This window comes from Alligator mississippiensis, chromosome 2 (assembly GCF_030867095.1).
Source record: "Alligator mississippiensis isolate rAllMis1 chromosome 2, rAllMis1, whole genome shotgun sequence".
In the NCBI taxonomy this organism is placed as follows: Eukaryota; Metazoa; Chordata; order Crocodylia; family Alligatoridae; genus Alligator; species Alligator mississippiensis.
The window spans coordinates 182,171,695-182,184,463 of NC_081825.1; the positions used below are offsets into that span (position 1 = coordinate 182,171,695).

The 12,769-nt window shown below is 46.8% G+C and overlaps 1 long non-coding RNA gene across 2 annotated transcripts; it reads left to right on the plus strand.

The window, feature by feature from the left end:
• Positions 1-4,707: 4,707 nt before the first annotated feature.
• LOC132248674 (uncharacterized) lies at positions 4,708-10,163 on the plus strand. Of its 2 annotated transcripts, XR_009459994.1 has the most exons (3): positions 4,711-5,147; positions 8,900-9,109; positions 9,864-10,163. It is a non-coding gene; the product is annotated as an uncharacterized LOC132248674 (long non-coding RNA). The 2 variants fall into 2 exon arrangements; XR_009459993.1 differs by lacking the exon at positions 8,900-9,109 and having other exon boundaries at positions 4,708-5,147.
• Positions 10,164-12,769: the final 2,606 nt, after the last annotated feature.

The window sequence follows — 12,769 nt, forward strand, 5'->3', positions numbered from 1 at the left end:
CTACTGCCCTGGGGTTAATGCACATAAGCAAAGGACTAAGCCTCTTTTAAAACCTCACTTGAGTGAAGCCAGCTCTATTTTGGAAGACTCTCTAGTTTCCAAATTAGACTCTAGTCTAGCTGCAGTGATTTCATTATTAAGTGAAGTCAGATTTCATAAAGCAAATTAATTCACAAGGTCATAAATAATGTCCAGATCCAAATACTGCTAAAGTGCCATCCGGGTCTTCAGCTCAAGATGAAGTGGAGAAATAATTACAAGGAGAACTCTCAGTCCTCAAGCAAATTCCCGGTAATATAATGAAGTATAGCAACTGGCTAGACAGATATTGCCAGATCTAAAACAATTACCAGGAAACATCAGCTTTCCATGGGGCTGTTCAGGGCTGTCTCTCAGTATATGCATTTAAAGGCCTCTTGAGCCTGACCTGCTTCCAGAGAGCATGTGAATACAAGAATCATCTTCCTCACATAATCCATAATTCGCATAACATGATTTCAGTTCCTCCACATAACCCCATCAATAATGAATTGATCTGGCTTCCATGAGAGAGAATAGTTCAGTGTGTTCTACCTCTGTATCTTCTCAGTACTGATGTGCATATACTAATTCCATCTGTAGGTGTGACTGTACTTTGTGTACCCACTGTGGAGACTTGGCAGTAGTCTCTGCAGGCGTAGTGCTCGTCCGCTGCCTCCTTGTCCAAAAAGGGGGTGGAACCTCCCTGCCCTTTCTCAGTCCTCCGGGTTGCATATGCTGAGAGGTGAAGTATCTCATGTTGCCTCAAGCTTTCAGTCTCTTCCGTACAAATAATTACTTGTTAACGTAAATAATTTATAGGTGTACTTCATTGGAATAAGTAGTAATTTCAGAGCATCCCAGGTAGAAAAGAAATGCTGGCTTTGGAAGCCCTGAGGTGTCCTCCTTAAAGACCGTATTACAACACAGAAGTCTCTAGCCTCCTCTTTCCTTTCTTCCTATGAGGCTGTTTCGCTCACTGGTCAAAAGCAGAAAAAATGCTTGATTTGCCTTCAAGCGAGACATCTGAAAGTCTGTCATGGATTGAACTATAAAGTCCTGGAAGAGTCATGCCTCAGAGAATGAATACCCGATGGAAACATCTGAGCACCCTGCCTCCAAACCAGGGCACCCAGGAGTTAAAAAGTAGGATTTTCCTTTGGCTCAAAGTATTCTGTCATCTCCCTCCAGTTCCCTGGAGGAGGAACAAAAATCTCACAGATTATACTCCTGGAAGTGATTTCATTCCCCTACACCCTAGCCAATAGTTTTCATCTTAGATCCTGGAGCTGAATGGCTAATCCTTCTTTGAAAACAATTATTCTCAGCAGGTTTCTGCAGTGGAAAAGACTCCTTCAGAATGATTGACCTGTTCAAATGAGAGCATTTTATAACAGAAAGTGCTCATCCATAAGTCCCTTCCACTTTCAGTGAGCTGCACAGGACATTTTACATTAGCTGTTAACTTGAACTAAAAAGTCTCTTATTTAACTCTATCAGTGTGCATTTGGTAGCTATTTAAATTATTCATTTTCCAGTTCAAAGACACCCCATTTCCTCACATCCTAGCTGTGTGATTTTTGAAAGACTCTATCAGAATTTTCTTTTTCATTGGGGATCCTTACCTTTCTCAGGATTTCTGGTACTTGTGTCATTTACGTACTATATATCTATTATGCATCAAACTTAGGTACCGCAGTGTGCTTATCTACTAAAACCTCTGCTAGGAGAGTGGGAGAACATCAAGCCCTCATGACAGAACCACCATACATTCAGTTTTTCAAGGACATGGTCTTCCTAGGTCCACCCTCCAAATTTACACGTAGGAAAGTTTGCAACTTCAAGCTCAGTAGAACAGTTTTCTTACTAACCTCCCCCCACCCCACAACCTCATAACAATAAAGGTGAGAAACTGCTTATGTTGCAGTGCCACAGGACCCTTCTTCTTTAAATTTACATCCAAAGGGCTTCAGAGCAAGCAGCTTCCTCCTAATAATGTTTGAAATTGATTATCTTTTGCATGAAAAACTGTTTTGATGTATTCAAGGAGAAGCCTCCTAACAAGCTGACGGCTCGCTCTGCCAGAGCTCAGGCACCTTTTGTTCCTTTTCTGAGAAATATTTCTACCGCAAAGTGCTTGCAAGGTGGCAGTCACATGTTTACTGAACGTCATTGCCATGATTTGAGGTAGACTTTGGACAATCCATGCTGCATTTGATCTTCAAACTCAGAGCTCTGTTGCCAACAGGAATAGTGCTTTCTAATTAACATGGGTAGAAAATGTGCATGCGCCATCCCTCAAAGAAGACATCATAGTCACTGAGCTATTCTGCAACCATGCTTTGAGAGGTGTTGTGCACATACACATTCCACGACTCCTCTCTTTTTTAGTCCAACACTAGATAGATTCCAGGGTGAAGAAACTGAGGAAAGGCTAAGTAAATCTGCCCATTCACCCCCCACCCAGAGACACAAGGACAGGCAAAGTATGTGCACTCCCACTCCCCATACTAATTACTGCCAAAAGTCTCCCACTTGTGGGCACAAGATGTATGCACACCTACAAGTAGAGTAAACGTGTGCACAAACTATCTGAAAGACAAGAAGTTACAACAGAGGTAGGTAACCATTTATTTCAATGCCTATGCAGTCCTTGCTTGTTCCACCAGGAAGAATAACCAGTGTTGACTGCGTTGGTAAGAAGGGCCAAGATCATCAGCCTATCTATCAAACAGCTGGTAACTTCTTTTAGCTAACCACTGACCTGGAACGTATTGGACTTGGTTACCTGAGGGAAATAAAAGCACCTTCATCAATGCATTCCCTCTGTCCTGGAGAGATCAACAGGTAAATTAGCATTTGGGCTGCTCCATAAAACTGCCTTTCAGAGAGATCCAGTTCCACCTTTTAGGCATCTAGATGGCCCTGAGCCCCTAACTTCAAACCTACTTCACCATCCTCGAGGCCCTGAAAAACCATTAACATATAAGGCGGGTTAATCTTTCTCCTGCTTGCTATTTATGACTTTGTCTTGAAGCTAAGATGAAAGCACGTTACAAATGCAAACATACCCATGGATTTTCAGAGGCTCGGGCAGCATGGAGTAGGATTGTACTTGAGTCCCTCAGGCCACTTAGGCACCTAATAGGTGGAGTAGGATTTGGCCCAGTGCAAAAATGGCATCTTCTTACTCCACAGATTGGCTCCCTACATGCGTCAGATCTAACCTCAGTGACAAATGTCTGTGCTCCTGTTCTCTCCTACTAGCCCAGCCAAGGCAACACAACTAAACAGGGAAGAGCTGGATTTTGTCCCTTGCTTCTGATGGATGTAATTATTTATTACATTCCAGCCAGTTACAGCTCCACAATCCCGCTTCTCCCCCCACGCGGCCCCTCAGGTATGAGGGTTTCACAGGTGTTGCCAAGGACCTAATTCGTCCTGCAGGACCTTGATTAGGGTTTCAGATGTGATGGAAACAAAGAAAAACAGCTGGATTTTGAGAGCCTGGGAAACATGGGTTGAGCTGGGAGTTAGAGAAGGTATCCTCTTACTTGTAAGTGCAGCACAATTCATCTGGAAACCACTTGAGGTAACATGCAAGGAAAAGCTATTTTTTACTGTCACTTTTCCCTGAAATAGATAGGGCCTGGATTCTTGGAGCTGTACCCACTCCAGCCAGCTGAGAACCTCGCCTATTGGGTACAGATGGGGAGGGGGAAGAAGAAATGGGAAACAAATTCCCCAAACAAAGGGAAAAAATGGGCCCTTCTTACATCCCCAAGTCTCAGGGCTGCTGCCTCTGCCTTACCTGAGACATCAGCTAATCTCTAGTAAGTCACAGCAATTTTTCAGAAATAACAAGAGCACAGACCTAGCAGCTAAACATAGCCCTATCCCTCCCTTCTCCTTCCAGGGCCTGAGATGCTTTCTCAAGCACAATTCAGCTATGACAAACCAAAGATAGAGCTGGCTCTGTTAACTGACAGTGACAGCCCGGCTGTGTATTTTTTTCTGCAGCTCAGAAGGGAAGGCAGGGGGAAGGAGGCGGCACTATTTGCTGTCTGTTCAGCAAGACAATAGGGCTTTTACGAATTCCAGCTCTCCTGCAAGATTGCTGAGGCAGCGCTGTGAGAGCTCCCTCAGCATACAGTGCGTGGGCCTGATCATCTATCATGCCACTCTGAGTCCACGTGAAGCAGCAAATGAAGCATTTCACCAGAGATGAATAAATAGCCATCATAGTTCTGGACTGAAATAAAATACAGAGATGCACTTACAGAGCCCTGGCATGGAACAGAAAGGAGCTACTGTCCTAAGCATCCAGGTCTTGAGCCAACCAGTTACTGGCTTCCCCTGATGTGAAGCTGGCTTTTTATGGCTCTGGTGGTCAGAGTACCCACAGTTCCCATTGGCACCACGTGAAGTATGATCCTATGATCATACACAAGCAGCGAAAGAACTGTTTTTTCATGTATGTGAGGCTTACCTGCCAGCTCAGGGATCAGGGAGTAATCAAAAAGCCTCAGCAACTTTCACAGGCTTGTGTGGAAAGGAGAGTCCTGAAAAATCTGATGGTCCAGAGTTAAGTCGGTTCACAACCACGAACAGCTCAGTGGTTAGTTTATAGCAGTGGTTCTCACACTTTGTAGATACAAGGAACCCTCAAAAAATGTCAGCTGTTAGCTTTCACTCCATTTTTGACTGCAGAAAAATAATAGAGCAATTTTTCCATTGCTGAGAACTCGGACTACATGCTATAAGGAGGTGCTTAGCTTTCAGGGGGCTGAAACCCCAGCTGCAGGTAGGCTGCAGTTAATACTACCTGGCTAGGAGTCTCAGAGCCAGCTGCAACTGCTGGTTAGTAAATGAGGATGGAGCCACAGAAAGGGTTAAGAGCTCCAGGAGCAGAGTGTAAAGGGACAGAAGAAAGGAGGCTCTGGTGTTGAGGGAGGAGTACAGAGCATAGGTTGCATCTCTGAAGGAAGACTGTAAGTTTTGGTTGTGTTTGTTTTTTTTTGTTGAATACTTGCTTGTTTTGTTTCCTGTGGGACTAAGACTGCCTCAAGTAAAATAAACTGGCTGGAAACACTGAACCCAGAGCTGACTGGCCTTGATAAGGAAGCTTGGTAAGTGACCATTTACATGTGTTAATGTTGCATGGCACCCTTGGAAGGATCTTATGGCAGCCCAGGGTGCCACAGCAGCCTGCTTAGAATCATAGCAAGTGAGGGTTGGAAGGGACCTCAGGAGGCCATCTACTCCAACCCCTGCTCAAAGCAGGACCATCCCCAACTAGATCATCCCAGCCAAGGCTTTGTCTAGCTGGGTCTTAAAAACCTCCATGGAGCTTCCACCACCTCTCTGGGTAACCTGTTCCCATGTTTTACTATCCTCCTAATGAGAAAGTTCTCCCTAATATCATCCCATCTGGCCCCAAGGACTGGTGTACATATCCAGCTTTTCTACATGGTCCCTAACTTGGTCTTTCACCAGTGTTGGTTGCTCACCTCCTTCTCAAATTGTGCTGCTAGGTGCAGTAATCTGGCAGCTGACCTTGCCTGTGAAGACTGCAACAAAAAAGGCATTGAGTACTTCAGCCTTTCCACCTCATCTGTCACTAGATTGCCTCCCTCATTTAGTAAGGGACCCACATTTTCCCTGACCTTCCTTTTGTTGCTAACATACTTGTAGAAACCCTTCTTATTACTCTTCACATCCCTTGCTAGCTGCACCTTCAGTTGTGCTTTGATTTCATGCCTGCATGCCTAAGCAGTACTCTTATACTCCTCCCTAATCATTTGTTCAATTTTCCACTTCTTGTAAGCTTCCTTATTGTGTTTTAGCTCACTGAAGATTGTCCTGCTAAGCCAAGCTGGGCTCCTGCCATACTTGCTAGTCTTTCTGCACATCGAGATAGTTCCTTCCTGTGCCCTCAATAAGGCTTACTTAAGGCCAGCTCTCCTGGACTCCTTTCCCCTTCAGAGTGGACTCCCAGGGGATCTTGCCCATCAGTTCCCAGAGTGAGTCAAAATCTGCTTTTCTAAAGTCCAGGGCCTGTACTCTGCTGCTCTTCTTCCTTCCTTTCATCACGATACTGAACTCGGTCATCTGGTGGTTGCTGCTGCCCAAGTTGCCATCCACTACTACAGGGGTTCTCAAACTGTGAGTCGCTTGTGACCCCCAGGGGGTTGCAACTTAAAAGGAGCCCACAAACTTCCCAGGGAGTACACGTGGTGGCGCAAGGAAGCAGCATGCAGCAGTGGCGCAGTGATGGATGCAAGCTCCCCATCCTTCCTGAACAGTTTATACCCATCCATGACAGTACTCCAGCCATGCGAGCTGTCCCACCAAGTCTTTGTTGTTCCAATCACATCATAGTTCCTTGACTGCAAGGACTTCAAATTCTTCCTGCTTGTTTCCCAGGCTTCATGCATTTGTGTACAGACACCTGAAGCAACCAGCTAATTGCCCTACTTTCTTAGGAAGAATGAGAAGGCCTTCCCTGTTTTCCCCTCCTGTTTGCTGTTCCTCCAGGTCATCACACTTTCCCCACTTACCTCAGGGCTCTGTTCTTCTAGTTTAAGGCCCTCCTCACTAGGTTGGTGAGCCTGTCTACAAAGATGCTCTTCCCTCTCCTCAAGTGAATCCCATGTCTTCTTTGCAGTCCTTCTTGGAACAACATCCCCGAGTTCAGAGAAACCAAAGCCCTGCTGGCAACTCCATTTGCGCAGTCATGATTGATCTGCAGGTTGCATCCATTCCTGCCTGGGCCCTTCCCCTTGCCCAGAAGGATTGAGGAGAATATCACCTGAGCCTCTGTCCCCATTACTCTTATACCCAGAGACCTGCAGTCACTTTTGATCTGCTTGGGGTCTCCCCTGGCAGTATCATTGGCACCCACATGTATGAGCAGCATGGGTTAGTAGTCAGAGGGCAGAATGAGTCACAGTAATCCCTCTGTGACATCTTGGACCTGGGATCCGGGCAACTAGCAGACCTCCCAAGACAACCAATGGCAGATGGATGCCTCTGTCCCCCACAGAAGAGAGTCTCCAATCACTACCACCTGCTGCTTCTTGTTGGTGGTAGTGGTCTTGATCCTTCCCACCTTGGGGATACTTGACCTGGCCTCCTCCAGCAGTGGAACATGCTCCTCCTCCTCTGTTACTAGGGCTCCATATCTATTCTCCAAGCAAAATGCTGCAGGTGTAGATGAAGACTTCTGCTTGCTGCCAGAGTTCACAAGCTTCCAGCTTCCACCTTCCTAGGATTTCATGTCTCTTTTTTTTTTTCCTTGTCTAGCACTGCCTTTGACTTCTTCAGTCTTTAGGTCTCCTTCAGCTTTGAACTGGTGAAGTCCTTACAGTAGAGGATGCTTCAGAGCCTTGCCACTTCCTCCTGTAACTCTTACCTGCTCCCTGAAGGACACCACAAGGAGGCACCGCTCACATCGCAGGCATTCCTTCACCTGGCTGTCACTGCAAGTAACCTGCAAGTCACGGTCTCCACAGTGGCAAACCAGGACCTGGGTGGAAGCCTCAACAGTGAGTGGTCCTGCCTGGATAGACACCTCACAGGTGCAAGCAAAGAACGAGCTGGCAGTGGTTCTGGCATTGCAATGTCCTCCAGCCATTTCTCTGGGTCTCAAGGTCTTCCATCTTTCTCTTCCTGTCCCTCTTCCAAGCAGACCTTCCCTAGCAATTATCCCTGTAAGCTGGCCTGATCACTGTTCCTTGGCCCCAAAAGGTCCCTGATAACCTGCTTTCTCCTACCAAACTTACAGTGAAGGAAGGTGAGAGTTACCAGGCAAGCTCCCTAGCAAACTCCCCCTCACTCCGAACTTGTTAAGTTCAAGGGCTTATGTGTTCATTTAACTCCTGAGTTTTTACTAAATATATGTAGGTTAGCTACTCTTAATCAAAAGAAAGAGCTTACCTTAAATGCTCTCCTTCAAAGATCTGCAAACTACTTCTCTGTTTGCTGCCCCAGTTCGCTCTCTCTTTGGTCACTCCTTTTTTATACCTTGCGTGAGAATTGATGAATAAAAATATCTTCCATGATACCCTATTGAGTCCCCAGCCTATTCCCTTAGAGCTGGAGGAGGTATGTTGGGCAGCCTTGACTGAAGCCGGCAGACTTGAATGCTTCAGAGTTGAGGATCCTTCTGTGAAATGGTGCACTGTTTAATATGGACACTTTTTTAGCTGGCTTATTACAGCAGCTTGTATTTCCGAGCTGAGGAGCTAAGCCAATGGTGCTCAAACTCACTGAGCTCAAGGCACCCCTCCATAACTTTTGGGAATTGGGTGGCACCCAATTTCAGAAAATAAGCAATGCAATATACAAATTACCTCTTTTTGTAGAGGGGCTGGGTAGTGGGGGTGGGAGACTGGCCAGGCAGGGACATGCCTGAACTTATGCTTATCTCCTTTGCCTTGTTTATCTGCTCACACTGCATGGCACCCCTCAAATAGGGTTCCCAACTCTGACTGAAGCTATTCCAGGAGATTTTTTTTCCAACATGACATAATGTCATGAAGTGTACTGTTCGACCTGTTCACAATATCAGTCTCCCAAATTGATCTCCCGGTGACGATTGAAAACAAACAATGCCGATTTCTGGTAGACTCCCGGCCAATCCAGGAGAGTTGGCAACCCTACCTTCAAAGGATCTGGTGGCATCCCAGAGGGCCATGGCACCCTGGTTGAAAACCACTGAGTGAAGCCATGGGGAGATGAAGTGTCTTGCCCAAGGTCACATGGGAAGTCAGAGGCAGAGTAAATAGTGGACTGCTGATCTCCATAGTATTTGAATAGTATCTTGTCAATAAAGCCACCCTTCCTGAGGAGCAGCACCTTAGCTCACCTTTTCTTTCAGAGGAGATTTCCAGAGCAGAGCCAGACTCCAAAGTACCCAAAACCTAATCTTGCATTACTCTAAACAACTTCAGCACAAAGCAGTGACCCAGGTTTGGCATGACAGGCATACAAATAGGAGGCCTGGCCTTCAAAGGAGAAAATCTCCAGATCAAGAGTTGGATTTAAGTCCCAGACGTGTAAAGTACAAAAGCACTTCCCTAATTCAAAGGTATGAGAGATCCTACTGAACAAAGGGGGGGGGAGGGGAAGAAAACAGATGTACCTGAGATCATACAACATGCCACTAGCAGACCTAGGGCAGCTCCCAGGGCTGCTGAGCTCTAGCCCCATGTCCTGTCTACTGGACCACAACCCCTCTGAGAAACAAGCAGATTTTTGTCTGATTCTAATGCTACAGGGTGGTCACTTGTACTAATGTGTTTCATTTGATGGATGATGTTTAGGATTCATTAGATATTAAGATTTATGGCTGTCCCTGGGATAAAGCTGGACTGTCATTGTAAATTAGGAGGAGGAAGACTAAAAAAACCATTTTTCCCCCCCCCCAGGATTTTGTTTCCAACTATTATCAAGATTAACTAATGATATTGATTATCTTCTGGAGTTGCATTGTTTCTTAGGTAGCAATTTTTCCTGTACAAGAAAGTGATGGAACGTTTGGGTTATTTGAGGCTGTAGAAACCCCTGAAAAGCATTTACAGAATTGACTGCTAACTCTGATCAGCCTTGGAGATGTGCCATGTGTTAGGTGCCCTTGCAGCACTTTGATCTTGGTCTGATTTATATCTACTCCTCACTGCATATTTCATCCCAAGATCTGATACCTGCAGAATTTTTGTTGTTCTTCAACAACCTTCCTACAGTTGTGACAGTAGGAGAGCCTGGGGATGAAAAAAGATTTCTGTAGCATTTTAAGATACCTGTCTGTTACCATTATTAAATCTTTATATTTTCCCAAGCAGGAAGCAACTGTGACCACCTGAGACGCAAATTACCTTGAAACAAAGCCAGAGGCAGCATCACCACAGAACCTCCCAGGTGAGAGGCTCCATACCAGCTATGAACTGACTGCCCAGAGGAGTTTTCCATCTATTGACTCCTCTGTGAAATCCTATGAAATATGAACTTTCATTTCTACCCAGGAGAACTTTTACAATCTTTTCTCCTATGCCTGAAGAAGGGTGTTTGTGTCTGAAAGCTTGCAATTAAAGAACATTTTTTTGCAAAAATCTTGTTGGTCTAATTAAAAGATACAATATCTACTAAGAGTCCTGATTGCTTTTACTAGGGGTGTGCAAAGCTTTGGTCACCAATTTGATTAGGAGAAGATTTGGCCTCATTACAAGGTTCCCTCTAAGTTGTGCGCATGCGCGGCCACGCACAATAAAAAATCTTGCCACGTGTTAACTCTTTAACACCGCACACCTACCCGGAGAGGAGCTGGGCTGCAGTTTCCTGTAAACTCTGGGCGCAGAGCATGGCAGAGGCACTGGGGCCGGTGCGGGACACCTTACCAGAGGTAAACTACTGTTCGGCTGCACGGGGGTCACTCTGCTCTGCTCCTCACTGCTTCAGCATCTCCGCGGGGGGAGAGAGCGGCACGGGGCAGGCAACGGCTCCCCCCTGAAGCAAGGCAGGGGCAGAAGCTGAGGTAGGTTCAACTTGAGGTAGGTGGAAAGTAGTTGCCTGCTTTAACATTCATCCAGAGGCAGAGTTCATTTGCAAAGGTGGGGGTGGGGAATATCTATATAGGCATAGGATCTTTGACCCCCAAGCATTCAGGAGGCTTTGGCCTGCACAACTTGGCCAAGAGCACACTCCCTCAACTTGTCTGAGCTTCCCTGATGTGGGGGAATCACGTGGAGCCACTCATGCATTTCTGACTCACGGCAAGAGTGACCTCAGCATATATATACAGCTTCTGAAGGAGCTTTCTTCCCAGCCTGGTAGGAGGGTGGGGGCCTGGCCCCTCATGGGAAACTGGTGCCTGGGGGCAGGGTGCATTCCCAGGTTGGCCCCACTAGCCTGTACACTCTCTGGAAATCCAGGTCAGGGATTTTCCTGCTGCTTGGTCTTCCTGTTTCAATCTGAGGTCCACCTTCAGAATAGTGCTGGCCCCTTGTTCAAGGCCATCTCAGAGAAAAGCTAACTTAAGCAAAGCTTATGTGGCAGGCTCCTTTTTCAGACCACGTGGGAACTTTACAACAAGCAGTGTGCTCATGGACCAAAGCAGCACACTCATAGATCACTACACATTAGAGGGAACATTGCCTGATTCGGAGGCCGAATCATTGAATCTGAATTGAATCAGGAGGGGAAAACAAAACCCTCTGAATTGATTCAGAAGGCAGTCTTTTAGGGGAACAGAAACTGAGAAGAGGGAGGGGAAACAGGGGAGGAAAGACTGACATCTCTTGCTGGCCAGTGCCTGTGATCTTTCTCTGAGTCCCTTTCCAATCACAGTGCTCTGGGGGAGGGATGTAGAAACAGCATATAAGCCTCTGTCTGCAGCCTTTCTGTACCTTTTGTGAGCTGTTTCTGGCTGAGCAACAGGGTCTGAAAGGTACGGAACTAGCCTGGCTTCCTACCTAGTCAATCTCCTGCTAGTTTCTGTTCTTGGAAAGGGTTAGATACAGCTTACTAGCTAGAATCCCTCTACTTATTCCCATCCAATCCATTTCTTTCAACTTCTTCTTCCCCCCAAAACCTCTTGTTTTTGTGTTTTTTCCCTACACTTCTCAAAAAGAAAGCTGAGTTTTCCTTGACAGTGTGATCCATCACTGTGCAGAAAAGCATATACATTTCACACACATACAACATAGAAGAAGAGATATTATTAAACACAACACAGAAGAAGTCAGACAGTCATACATCGAGAAGAAGAGATATTACAGCTGTGCACACACACAGAGAGACATTTTCCAGCACAGGAAAGATTAATATGAAGTATGCTGGAAAGGCAGGGGAGGAAGAGGGGCTAGAGGGGGTAAGGGGAGAGCTAGAGCTGCAAGTTCGCCCCCTCCCCAAACATAGACGCATCCTCTTTCCTGGCAGCCATGTCTTTTGCTGCCAGTGGGAGCAAGGAGGTGGGAGCAGTACCTGTCCCTGCACCTGCACCACCTCCCCTAACACCAGAAATAGCCATCAGTAGAATAACAGTTTCCTCCACCCCAATTTCATCTCCCAGCATGAGCTTCCCTATGCCAGAGGTGGAGCTGGATCTGGAACCAGAGTACCTGAGTGCCTTAGCTAAAGAAATTCTGGGGACTGAGGGGGAATCTGAGTTTGTGGTCCATACCCCTCAAAGTTCCCCTAGGGCCAGGTCTCCTTCTCAGGAAGGCACCTCAGAGGAGGTTGTGGGGGCAGGTGGCTCAGCTTCCCCTGTTGTTCTGCCTCCGTCTGCTGAGGAGGGGGATAAGGCAGGATCTCCACCCTCAACCCAGAAGTGGGGGGGGGGGGTAGTGTAGTGTGGGATCATTTTGAGGTGGCAGATGATCCCAAGTATGCTATCTGCCAGCACTGCCAAAGGCAGATCAGCCAGGGCAAGGAGGTGAAACACTTCACCACCACGGCGATGCTGCTTCATCTCAGGAGGCAACACCCCCTTGCCCTTGTGCCTCCTCAGCCTGGCACCAGTGGGTGTGCACCCAAAGGGAAGTCCCCCTCTTGCTCCAAAGCCCCCATCCCCATGAAGCAGAGGCAGGTCACCCTGGAGCGGTAGGAGAAAGCCACAGACAAAGGTGGACGCGTTCTGGAGGCGAGCAAGGTCACCCAGAGAATCAGGGAGATACTTGCTCTGGATGGCCAGCCTTTCTTTGTTGAGTGGCCAGGGTTCAGGTGGCTCATGGTCCTCATGGCCCCATCCTAC